The sequence below is a fragment of the Erinaceus europaeus genome, chromosome 5 (assembly GCF_950295315.1).
Source record: "Erinaceus europaeus chromosome 5, mEriEur2.1, whole genome shotgun sequence".
Classification (NCBI taxonomy): domain Eukaryota; kingdom Metazoa; phylum Chordata; class Mammalia; order Eulipotyphla; family Erinaceidae; genus Erinaceus; species Erinaceus europaeus.
Genome location: NC_080166.1, coordinates 86,253,996 through 86,266,310, shown reverse-complemented (window position 1 = coordinate 86,266,310; position 12,315 = coordinate 86,253,996). Strand labels below are relative to the sequence as shown.

Genomic DNA, 12,315 nt, shown 5'->3' with positions numbered 1-12,315 from the left:
TTTATTAGTTTTTCTTCTAAACCTTCGCCTATTTATGGGGGTTTTGGGTTAATTGTTAGTGGTTGTTTTGGGTGTGGCTTGGTAATAAGTTGTGAGGGATCATTTTTAGGTTTATTAGTATTTTTAATTTATTTAGGAGGTATATTAGTTGTATTTGGGTATACGGCAGCTATAGCAATAGAGGAGTATCCTGAGGTATGGTCTTCAAATAAAATTTTGTTAGGCTCATTGTTATTAGGTTGTATGAGTGAGTTTTTATTTATAGCCTATATGGTTATGGGTAACAATTACGGGTTATACTATGCTTTAGATTTTGACAGTGAGGGTGATTGAGTTATCTTTGACACTGGTGATTCAGGGTTTTTTAGTGAGGAGGCAATAGGGGTAACTGCATTATATAGTTATGGGTCTTGGTTGGTAGTAGTTTCTGGGTGATCATTAGTGTTTTGTGTTATTATTATTATGGAAATTACTCGTGGGGGTTAAATAATGAATAATGTTAATAATAATAGTATGGATATAGAGATAAAAAATGATGAGAAATATAATTTAATTAGGCCTGTCTGTTTAGACAGGGTTTTGGACATTTGTTTGTGAAAATTAATTAACATAATTGGTAAATTATGCTCATATCATGATTGGTCTAATAAGGAGGAAGATATATTTTGGCTATATTTTAGGCTTATAATTATAGGATGGCGATGCATAATGGTAGTGAAGTAACCTAATAGGTTTGAAAATTTGAAGTTGTAAGAATTATGAGGTATTTTAAGGTATTGAGTTATTAAGCTTAAGTCAAATGCTACTATAAATCCAATAAAAGTGATAATTAAAGCTATTAATTTTATATGTTGGGGTATGGTTGTTGGAGGAATAAATAAGGGATTGATACTATACGTAAGTATAAAACCTGCAAAGATACTTCCAATTATTAGATGTTTAATAGAGTTAATTAAGTATATATTATTTTCATTAATTGAGACTATAGTATTATATCGGGGGTTTTTTAGTAGAACTATAATGATTATACGGGTGCTGTAAACGGCGGTTATTGAGGTTGCAATAATTGTTATTGTCAGGGCTCAGGCGTTTGTATACGACGTGTTAATGGCTTCAATAATTAGGTCTTTTGAATAAAAGCCTGATAGATAAGGTATTCCTGTTAGGGCTAGATTTCCAATGATTAAGGCAGATGATGTGAGGGGTATAGTTTTGTAAATTGATCCTATTTTTCGAATATCTTGTTCGTCTTTTATATTATGAATAATTGATCCAGAGTATATAAATAGTATAGCTTTGAAAAATGCATGTGTGCAGATATGTAGAAAGGCTATATAAGGTTGGTTAATTCCGATTCCTGAAAGTGCCACCTCCTGCTTCCAACCCCCCTCTCTGCCCTCCTTTCCCAGAGTCCTTTGCTTTGGAGCAATACACCACCAGTCCAAGTTTTATTTTTTGTTTCCCCTTTCTGTTCTTGTTTCTTAAGTTTTGCCCTGAGTGTGATCATCTCAGATTCATATTGGGCCCTGGCCTAAATCTAGCTTCTGTTAGAGGGTGCACTATCTGCAATCAAACTAGGTAGCCCCATGTATTAGGAGAGGTCTCATGAGATTATTAGAGTTGAAAGGTTGACATTTAAGTTTGGTGTCTCTGGATACAGTCCGGAGTGAAACATGGCATGGTGGCACTGGTTGCATTGATTTAGTTGGGGTCAGCAGAGGCAGTATTACAGGGTAGGGAACAAGAGGAGAAGTATCAAGAAATATAAGCAAAGTCCTAGAGGTTTCAGGACAATTATTGTCCCTGATGACAACCTCTAGGTCTATCCCATCCCTAACTGGAGACCAGATCTCATAAACACAATACTGGTTTGAATGCAACAAATGACACTCATCTAATCTCATCAGATAAAGAAAGGACTACAGATGCTGAAGAAGAAAAAGAAAGAAAGATGCAAAAAAAGAAAAAAAAAGAAGCTAGATAATGGTAAGGGACTGACATACTTTAATGATAGCCTTTTGGGGTCAATATCACACCTCCCCATCATCTGGGGTTCTAGTCAGGGATTCCCACAAAGATATGATGGGCCTAGACCTCTAACAGATCCTTGTCTTCACCATCATTGGTAACTTCCATCAGGAATTCATCGTGAGTCTTCTTGTAAACCTCTCTAGGACCTTGACCTCACTATAGAGCAGCAATGGTAGGGACTGCCCCCCTCTTTGAATAGAGGCTATGTCAGCCTACTTCACCACTAGAGGAAGTCTGGTCCTGCTATGAGTACAACCTAGAATGTTCTTAGCTGTTACCATGGACTTTGAGCTCAGACTGACAGGGACTCAGAGGTTACACAAGCTCCTGTGCTAAATATGAATAGACATGTGCCCTAGGTCAGATCTATGGAGTAAACAGTTAATGATATTTATATACTTTTCTCTTTCCTCATGTTTGGGAGCCACTATCTACTCTAATCCAGTTTTCTAGCATTATTATTATTATTATTTAATAATGATCAGCAAGACCATAGGACAAGAGGGGTACAATTCCCACCACCAGAGTTCTGTATCCTATCCCCTCCACTGGAAACTTTTCTATTCTTTATCTCTCTGGGAATATGGACCCATGATCATTATGGGATGCAGGAGGTGGGTGTTCTGGTTTTTGTAATTGCTTCTCTGCTGGACATGGGTGTTGGCAGGTGGATCCATACTCCCAACCTATTTCTATCTTTTCCTAGTGAGGCAGGGCTCTGGAGAGGTGTGGTTCCAGGACACACTGGTAAGGTTGTCTGCCCAGGAAAGTCAGGTTGGCATAATGGTAGCATCTGCAACTTGGTTTTTTGGCTCTATTCTAAACTCTGATTCTATTTTCCCAGGCAAATCTTTTAGTCCTCCTCCATGTTAGCCATTAGGCTTAGGCAACAAGTACTAGAATCATGGGTCATACCTAAAATAGACATCTAGCTTGTTTCCACACAAAGACCCCTAATTTCATCTGCTCTATTCCTACCTTTGAGTTCCTGTTTATTAAACAGTTTTCCCGTTTTAGATCTTACCATGCTGCAGACACTGCTGTGATTTCATCCTGATTTTCCTGGACAGACAACATCATCAATGTGTCCTGAAATTTCACCTTTCCAGAGCCCTACCCCACTAAGGAAAGATAGAAACAGGCTGGGTATGGATTGATTTGTCTATGTCCACATTCAGTGAAGAAGAAATTACAGAAGCATACCTTCCACCTGCACATCCTGTAAAGAATTTTAAAGAGACTGGAATTCTGGAGTCAGGGCTACAGAGTAGCAGCATCTACATTTCTCTCCTCTCCTCAGTTAACTAGTAATATCAAAGGAAACCACCTGGGACTGCAACAAGACAAGATTAGAACTCCTTTGGGAACCCACCAAATCACCAGTGAGAGCAAACACATGCAGCTTGTAGACAGAGAGGAGCCTAAGGGGAGAGACTTCTGGGGCTAAAGCCCATATCTACTCCCAAGCTGCTGGTAAGCAGTTTGCTGGTTGAGGTGCCACCTCCAGTCCGTTTTACCAACAAAAAGACTGCTGGAGGGAGGAGAGGAATACTCGCCTAAGGCTCACCAAATGTGACTGTCTCCATTGCTACTGCCCCGTAGAGGCTGTAGCAGCAGCCAGGAGGCCCTGTGCTGACATTGGGGGCAGAGAACTGGCTGGGAAACTCAGGAGAAGATCTACACCCAGTGGGCTAGAGGTGGGGTTGTATAGTGGGAGCCTTTCCACATTGTTCTCCTGATGAATTGGGGACACATGGTGAATAACTGCCACAAAACCCACAGAATATAAACGGGACTTGGTTGGAAACTCAGGGCCAAGTAGTATTTCTAATGGTTGGCATCATATTAGCATCTGCAACCTGGTGGCTGAAAAAGAGTTAACATATAAAGCCAAAAAAATTATTGATTAATCATGAACCTTAAAGACTGGAGTAGTGCAGATGAAGAGTTGAGGGGTCTCTGTTTTGTAGATAGTTAGTAGGCCTATTTTAGGTATATTCCAAAGGGCCTGTGACTATACTAGTTTTATTTATTTTTTTCTGAGTCTGACATCTGATGTGCAGGTAGATCCACATTATTGTCTGGGGAGATGATGTCATGGCTGGAAAAAGGACCAGAAAGCTGGGTCAGGGAATAGAGTAGCTCCCAAATATTGGAAAGGTGTATAAATATTGTTGACTGTAAACCCCATTGATTTGATGTGATCTGGGGCCCATATTCAGCTTAGGAGCCTATGTGACCTCTGCATCCCTGTAGCTCTGAGCTCACATTCTCTGGTCATGACATGAGATAGGGTATATGTTCACATGTATCCATAAATTAGGGCAAAATATATACCTGAAAGCAAAAGTACACAATAGTCTGCAGTGAGTCAATAAATGAAGCAAGCAAGTAGAAAGACCTAAAAAGACACCATAAAGCTCCTAATAAAAGTGTCTACTTAGACTTAGATACTCTCCTCACCTATTTCCTATTGCACTTCACTCAGTCACTCCAAAGCTAACCTTATCAAAGTAAGGACTGCAAAAGCTGAATAAGGGCAAGAGACTGGCATACTTTAACGATGACTCTTTAGTCACTATCAGACCACCCCGTCAGCTGGGGCCCTATTCAGGGAGTCCTGAGATTCCGAAACAGACATGATGGGCCTAGACTTCAAGTAAATACCTCTCTTCTATTGTTACCAGTCATCTCTATCAGGAACAGCACAGTAGATCCCTTTGTGGGCCCTCATAGGACCTTGACCTCAACATGGATTAACAATGGTAGAGAATGTTCCATCCTCCCAAGTGAGGCTAGACTTTATCTTCCACCTGAAGAAGATGGGTTCTGAAATTGGGGCAACTTGGAATGTTCCTATTCATGAATCATGATTTGTATTTGATGGCTGTAGGACTGTTATGTGTAGTGAAAAGACTTTTGTGACTGCAGCTTCAAGGCTGCCAAGCAGGGACTGAGTAGAGATAAAGCCATAAATATCTTCAGGAATCCAGTAGAGAATGGACACTTATCTAAGTGAACCAGAGGACTGGAGGGACTATTGGCATATGATAAACATTCCCTGGCTCCATAGCTGTATGATCTCTTCCTCTCCCCACCTCCTCTTTTCTTTTTACCCTTCTCCTTCATCTTTCTCCTTATTGCTCCAGAAATCTGTATAATGCAGATACAAGAGGGAATGTTCAGAGGCCAGCAGGTGGTTCATTTGGCAGAGTGCACATGTCACTATGCATGTGGACTTGGTTTAAGCCCCTGGCCATTACATGAGAATGCATTCAAAGGGAAGCTTCATGAGTGGTGGAGCAGTGCTACAGTGTCTCCTTTTCTCTCTCTGCCTCTCACCCCCTATCAGAAAGGGAAAATATGGCTATTTGAAGAAATGGAACTCTGCAGGCACCAAGCCCTAGCAATAACACAAGTGGTAGAAAAAAACAATGCATGTTTGCTTACTGTCTACTTTTTGTAACTATGTGTAGTTTGTTGAAAGGTTCTACCCTCTTTGACCTGTTATTGGCCTAGATAAAGGAGTTCCATGTGGGAAAAAAAGAATACATTTTTTCTGAATAAATGTAAATGATTATGTAAAAATTAAAAAAAAATTCCCTCCAGAGTCCACCTCAGCTCTGTTTATGGTGGTATGGGGGACTGAACCTAGGACTTCAGAGCCTCAAGCATTAGAATCTGCTTGCATAACCATTAAGCTATTCCCTCCATCCAAAAAAATTTTTTTCGTTGGGGCTACATAACATAGTGGTTATGCAAAGAGACTCCAAGGAACCAGATTCAATCCCCTGTACCACCATAAACCAGAGCTGAACAGTACTCTGGTAACAATAATAATAATAATAACAAAAAAGAGGAAATATATACTGGCTTGTCAGAAAAGTCATGACATATTTTTGCATAGAAAAACATAAAATATATCATATATATATATATATATTTGACTGATAATAGTCATTCTGAGCACAGGTATACATTTGAGTGACATCCTAAATAACACACACATATGTATGACAATGAATAGGATTAATTAAACAACACTATAAAACACAAAAACTAAAGAAATACCAATATTATGCATATGTCTCAGTTAATAAATCTTAGGGTAGTGAACTCTCTGTTTAAATGTGTACTCAAGTGTTTTCTTTGTTTAAAATCAAAGGAGTCAGCATTGAGAAGTAATGATTCTACTCTTGACACTGTAAATGATATATGATTGCTCCCCAAGACCCTTGTGCCAGGTGCAAATGACAGACACAACTGTAATGATAATAGAGAATTCTGGTAAATAGCAACAGGAGGGTTGATATATTAAAGGTTTCAGCTTCCACAGCTGTTTCCCTTCTGCTGCTGTGACTGAACTATTTGTTAATAGACCTTATAATACCTTCTCTGATTATGTTACTCTGTTTTTCTGCTGCATTTCTGGAGTATCAGGTTAATGCAGTATTGGGGGAAAAAGACTTAAAAAGAATCTGATGAAACCCAGAGAGGCTTCAAATTCAATGGCATTTGCTAGGTGCTGTGCATTTCACTTCTGGTTGCTTTCATCTAAGAGCTTCTGCCCTGTGAACGCAAAATCCCCCTCAAAGTGTAATTTTGTGCTGTGGAGTGAATCAAATTTTATTTGAGATCTGCAGAGCATATGCTTCCATGGGATTTATTGGCGGCACCGTCTTTGTTCAAGTATTTGAGTCAAATCATTTTCATCAGCCTGATTGTTATTTATAATAGAGATTCATGGAGCCTGTTCACATTGTGCTATTTGATACGAAGCATTCTGATACGTTCTCCAGACAGACTATCCTGTGGCCTCAGTGACTGGGGTTAGTGCTCTTGACAACAATAGGCTCCTTTGCATATGTGAATAGTCCAGCTCAATCACCCTGGGAGCAGGTGGAAGCTCTTCCCATAACAGTGCTCAGCTATTCACAATGGCACAAAAATGAGTCTGCTCCAACATTGCAATGCAGCATTCGTTCGTCATTGGCTGTCTAACGATGAAATGTCTCACGTGACTGAATGGCCCAAAGTCAAAGACAGTGTGACTTGTTGGAGACTGGTGATTCAGTGACATTTTCCCTATTAACTGGTGATGAGCGATTTCCTCACTGGTTTTACCAAGGTCAGTAAAATGAGGAAGGTAGATTCTACTGAGATGAGGGTTTTGTGAAGGTAAGCAGGGGGGAACAAGTAATTACAAGCTTCAGACATATTTTCAACCTACACATTCTTCTCTCTTCAATAAATTATATGCTTCAATTAACAAGCACACTTACCCCCAAATAGTCTTTTTTGAATGAAGGCTATTCTAGGAATCATTAGGAATTTGCTCTCCAATAAACATTAAATTCTGAGTCAGGAATTTTGACATATTAAACAAATATCATTTGGTGGTTGTCAGTAGAGTGGCTGATTATTCAAGACATGTAGGCATCTGTCTTCAAGTATACAATCTTAACTGCTGAATCAGGCTAGTCAAAATAAGTATTAGGCATGACATGAAGGTAGACATTTCATATTTTAGTGATTATAAGGAGACTGCAATTCATTCTTAAACTAAACTCAAAATTGGCTAACCTCTGATAATAATTTAAACTTATAAAAGCCATTTGAGGGGATAGGTGTTGGCACACCTGGTAAAGCACACACGTTACAATGCACAGGGACCCTACTTGCTGAGTTGAAGCTTCACAAGTGCTGAAGCAGTGCTGCAGGTGTCTCTCCCTCTCTATCTCCCCTACCTCCATCAATTTCTCTCTATCTCTATTCAATAAAATCAATAAAGTACTGGGTTGTCAGAAAAGTCATGATACATTTTTGCATAAAAAATGTAGAGAATATGTCATGACTTTTTCAACAGCCCAGTAATTTTAAAATTTTAAGAGCTGGGGATATTTTCACCTTAGTGTGTGTAGTGTGAGTGTAGAGAGTGTGTGAGTGGTTCACCCATGGACCTCTCTCATACTATCCATTGTGGGCAAAGGGCCCACTGTCTGGGAAGTCCAAGCCATTATTTCCATGAGAGTCTGAGCAGGTTGACCCCAATCCCCCTTTCAGAGGGATGGTAGACAGGTACCTCCTGGCCTTGTGAACTTATGATGGATGGGCTTTTTCAGACTGGGTACCTTCCTGCACATGCTTCCTCATTCCCTTTGTAAAAAGGCCATGCATTACTGTGCATGGCCAACCAAAACCCACCACAAATATCCTGGCTTTGCTCAACTGCCCCTTTCCCCCTGCCCTGAGGTGCTTGTAATTCGCCCTTAGAAAAAAAAAGCTTACCTATGTATTGTGAACTCATATCCACACCTTACACAGTAACACAGTACTTGATAGGTCAAGATTTAACTCTGTATTGTGTATGGATTAATGATTACCGTAACCTTTCTCAAACCTTTGGGTATATCTACTTGCTTGTATCCCCCAATAAATGAGTCATCTCTCAGGCTTCTCCTGGAGGAGGTTGTGTGTTTCCTTCCTCTCCGTGCACTCTCCCTCATCGCCAGGGCCCTCCAGGGCCCCCAGGGGCCTCCCTAGTCTCTGCTGCCAGTGGCCAGGAAAGCAGAGAGCTCAAGATGACCCACAATCCATGATATTACCATGTGATGCCAGGGCTCTAACCCAGGGCCTAAAATGGCCTGTAAGACAGCTTCCTACATATATGATTCACCAAGTCCTGTCAATTCTAACTCTTAGGTTTCTTTCAGGCTACATACTTAGCATAATCCCAATGCCTCTGTATTATTATCATCATCATCATCATCATCATCATCATCATTCTTCTTCTTCTAGCGTTTGCCCTTCTTCCGTAGCCAGTCAACAGCGTCAGGTTGAGCCTGATGTAAAGTTTCAAGACCTCCTTTGAATCTGGAGAGGTGGCAGTCATTGACTATGTGGGTCATAGTCTGTCTGTAGCCGCAGGGGCAGTTTGGGTCGTCTCTGGCTCCCCAGCGATGGAACATAGCGGTGCACCAGCCATGGCCTGTTCGATACCGATTGAGGAGAGCCCAATCATAACGTGCTAGGTCAAAGCCGGGTTGACACTTGCAGGGGTCTGTGATGAGGTGTTTTTTCTTTACCTCAGCTGACTGCCAACTCTGTTTCCAAGAGACTGGAACAGAGAAGTTCAGTGTAGGTGTAGGGGACCAGATTGGGTGACGAGACGTCAAGCGTTGGACAGGGTGGGCGAAGATATCCGCGTATATTGGCAGGTCCGGTCGAGCGTAGATGTGGGAAATGAACTTAGATGATGCCTCATCCCAACGAATATCTGGCAGGGCGATGTTGCTAAGAACTGGCAGCCATGGAACCAGGGTGGAACGGAGGGTTCCAGAAATTATCCTCATGGAGGAATATAATTTGGAATCGACCAAGTGGACATGGGGGCTACGGAACCATACTGGGGCACAGTATTCTGCAGTGGAATAGCATAATGCCAGAGAGGATGATCGTAGGACCATCATCATCATCATCATCATCATATTTCTTTATTGGGATTAATGTTTTACAGTTGACAGTAAATACAATTATTTGTACATGCATAACATTTCTCAATTTTTCACGTAACGATACAACCCCACTAGGTCCTCTGCTGTCCTTTTCCAGGACCTGAAGTCTTTCCCCCACCGGCCCTAGAGTCTTTTACTTTGGTGCAACACATTAAATCTAGTCCAGGTTCTACTTAGTGTTTTCTCTTCTGTTCTTGTTTTTCAACTTCTGCCTGTGAGTGAGATAATCCCATATTCATCCTGTTTCTGACTTAACATGATTTCTTCAGTCTCCATCCAAGATGGTCTAAAAATGGTGAAATCACAATTTTTAATACCTGAGTAGTATTCCATTGTGTATATACACCAAGCTTGATCAACCACTCATCTGTTGTTGGACACTTAGGTTGCTTCCAGGTTTTGGCTATTACAAATTGTGCTACTATGAACATAAGTATACAAAAATCTTTTTGGATAGGTGTGTTGTGTTCCTTAGGATACATCACCAGGAAAGGAATTGTAGGGTCATTGGGTAGGTTCATATCTAGTCTTCTGAAAGTTCTTCAGACTGCTCTCCACAGAGGTTGGACCAATTTACATTCCCACTAGCAGTAAAGGAAGGTTCCTTTGTCCCCACAACCTGTCCAGCATTTGTTGCTGCTATTTTTTCTGATGTATGCCATGCTAACAGGAGTGAAGTGGTATTTCATTGTTGTCTTTATTTGCATTTCTCTGACAATCAATGACTTGAAGAATTTTTTCAAATGTTTGTAGGCCTTTCAGATCTCTTCTGTGGTGAATATTCTGTTCATATCTTCTCTCCGTTTTTGAATGGGGTCATTTGTTTTCTTGTTGTTGAGTTTGGCAAGCTCTTTATATTTTTTGGTTATTAGCTTCTTATCTGATATATGGCATGTAAAGATCTCCTCCCATTCTGTGAGGGGTCTCTTTGTATGGATAGTGGTTTCCTTTGCTGTGTAGAAGCTTTTTAATTTGATGTAGTCCCATTGGTTTATTCTTGACTTAGTTTTCTTTGTAATTGGATTTGTTTCATTGAAGATGTCTTTAAAATTTATATGGAAAAGAGTTCTGCCAATATTTTCCTCTAAGTATCTGATCTAGTCTAACATCTGCATCCTTAATCCACTTGGAATTTACCTTTGTTTTTGGTGAAATTTAGTGGTTCAGTTTTATTCTTCTCCATGTTTCCTTCTTTCTTTTTTTAGAGAAATTGGTTTTTATTTAATTAATTTTAATACTTTATTTATTTATTTATTTATTTATTTATTTATGAGAGGGATAGAAGGAGAAATAAATAGAAAGAACCAGACATCACTCTGGTACATGTGCTTCCAGGGATCGAACTCAGGACCTCTTGCTTGAGAATCCAGTGCTTTATCCACTGCAGCACCTCCCAGGACTACTCTTCTGCACCTTTCATCCCATTTATTCCAACACCATTTGTTGAAGAGACTCTGCTTTCTCCATTTAATAGTCTGGGAACCTCTGCCAAAGATTAAATGTCTATAGGTATGGGGGTTCACTTCTGGGCTCTCAATTCTATTCCACTGGCCAGTGTGTCTATTCTTGTTCCAATACCAAGCAGTTTTGATGGCAATGGCCCTATAATATAATTTGAGATCTGAGAATGTGATGCCTCCCAGTTCTGTTCTTTCTTCTCAAGATTGTTTTGGCAATTCTAGGTCTTTTCTGGTTCAGATAAATATCTGGAGCATTTGTTCTATTCTCCTAAAAAAAATGTGGTTGGAATCTTGATGGGGATACCATTAAAATTTTTAGATGGCTTTGGGTAGTATATTCATTTTAATGATGTTAACTCTTCCAACCCATGAACCTGGAATATCTTTCCACTTCTTTGTGTCTTTTTCAATTTCCTTGAGTAGTGACTCATAATTTTCAGTATACAGGTCTTCCACTTGTTTGGTTAGGTTTATTCTTAGATATTTTATTGTTTTTGTTGCTATAGTAAAAGGAATTGATTTCTGGATTTCTTCTATCTTAGTGTTTGCATAAATGAATGCCACTGACTTTTGAATGTTAGTTTTGTAGCCTGACACCTTACTGTATTGCCTGACGATTTCCAAAAGCTTCTTGCTGGATTCTTTAGGTTTTCTGTGTACACTATCAAACCATCTACAAATAGGGAGAGTTCGACTTCTTCTCTTCTAATCTGTATCCCTTAAATTCCTTCCTCCTAGCGGCTGGGCAGTGGTGCACATGGTTGAGCGCACATGTTACAATGCACAAGGACCCAGGTTTGAGTCCCCAGTCCCCACCTGCAGGGGGAAAGCTTTGTGAGTGGTGAAACAGTGCTGCAGGTGTCTCTCTTCCTCTCTATCCAACCCTTTCCTCTCGATTTCTTGCTGTCTCTATCCAATAAATAAATAAAGGTAATAAAAATAAAAAATTCTTTGCTCCTGCCTGATTGCTATGGCAAGAACTTTCAACACTATGTTGAATAGTAATGGTGATAATGGGCAGCCCTGTCTATCTAGTACCTGATCTGAGGACAAATGCTTACAGTTTTTCACCATTGAGTATAATTTTGGCTGTAGGTTTGCTATATATAGACTCCATTATCTTGAGGAATTTTCTATCTATTCCCAATTATTGTAGTGTTTTAATGTTCGATGTTGTCAAAGGCTTTCTCTGAATCTATTGATATAAATCATATGATTTTTGGTCTTGCAATTATTGATGTGGTGGATCACGTTTATTGATTTACGTATATTAAACCAACCTAGCATCCCTGGGATAAACCCTACTTGGT

At 39.9% G+C, this 12,315-nt stretch overlaps 1 long non-coding RNA gene across 2 annotated transcripts in view; it reads left to right on the top strand.

Moving 5' to 3' along the window:
- LOC132538705 (uncharacterized) overlaps positions 1 to 12,315 on the top strand; it is a 216,868-nt gene that overhangs the window by 121,228 nt on the left and 83,325 nt on the right. The gene's annotated exons all lie outside the window — the stretch shown is intronic.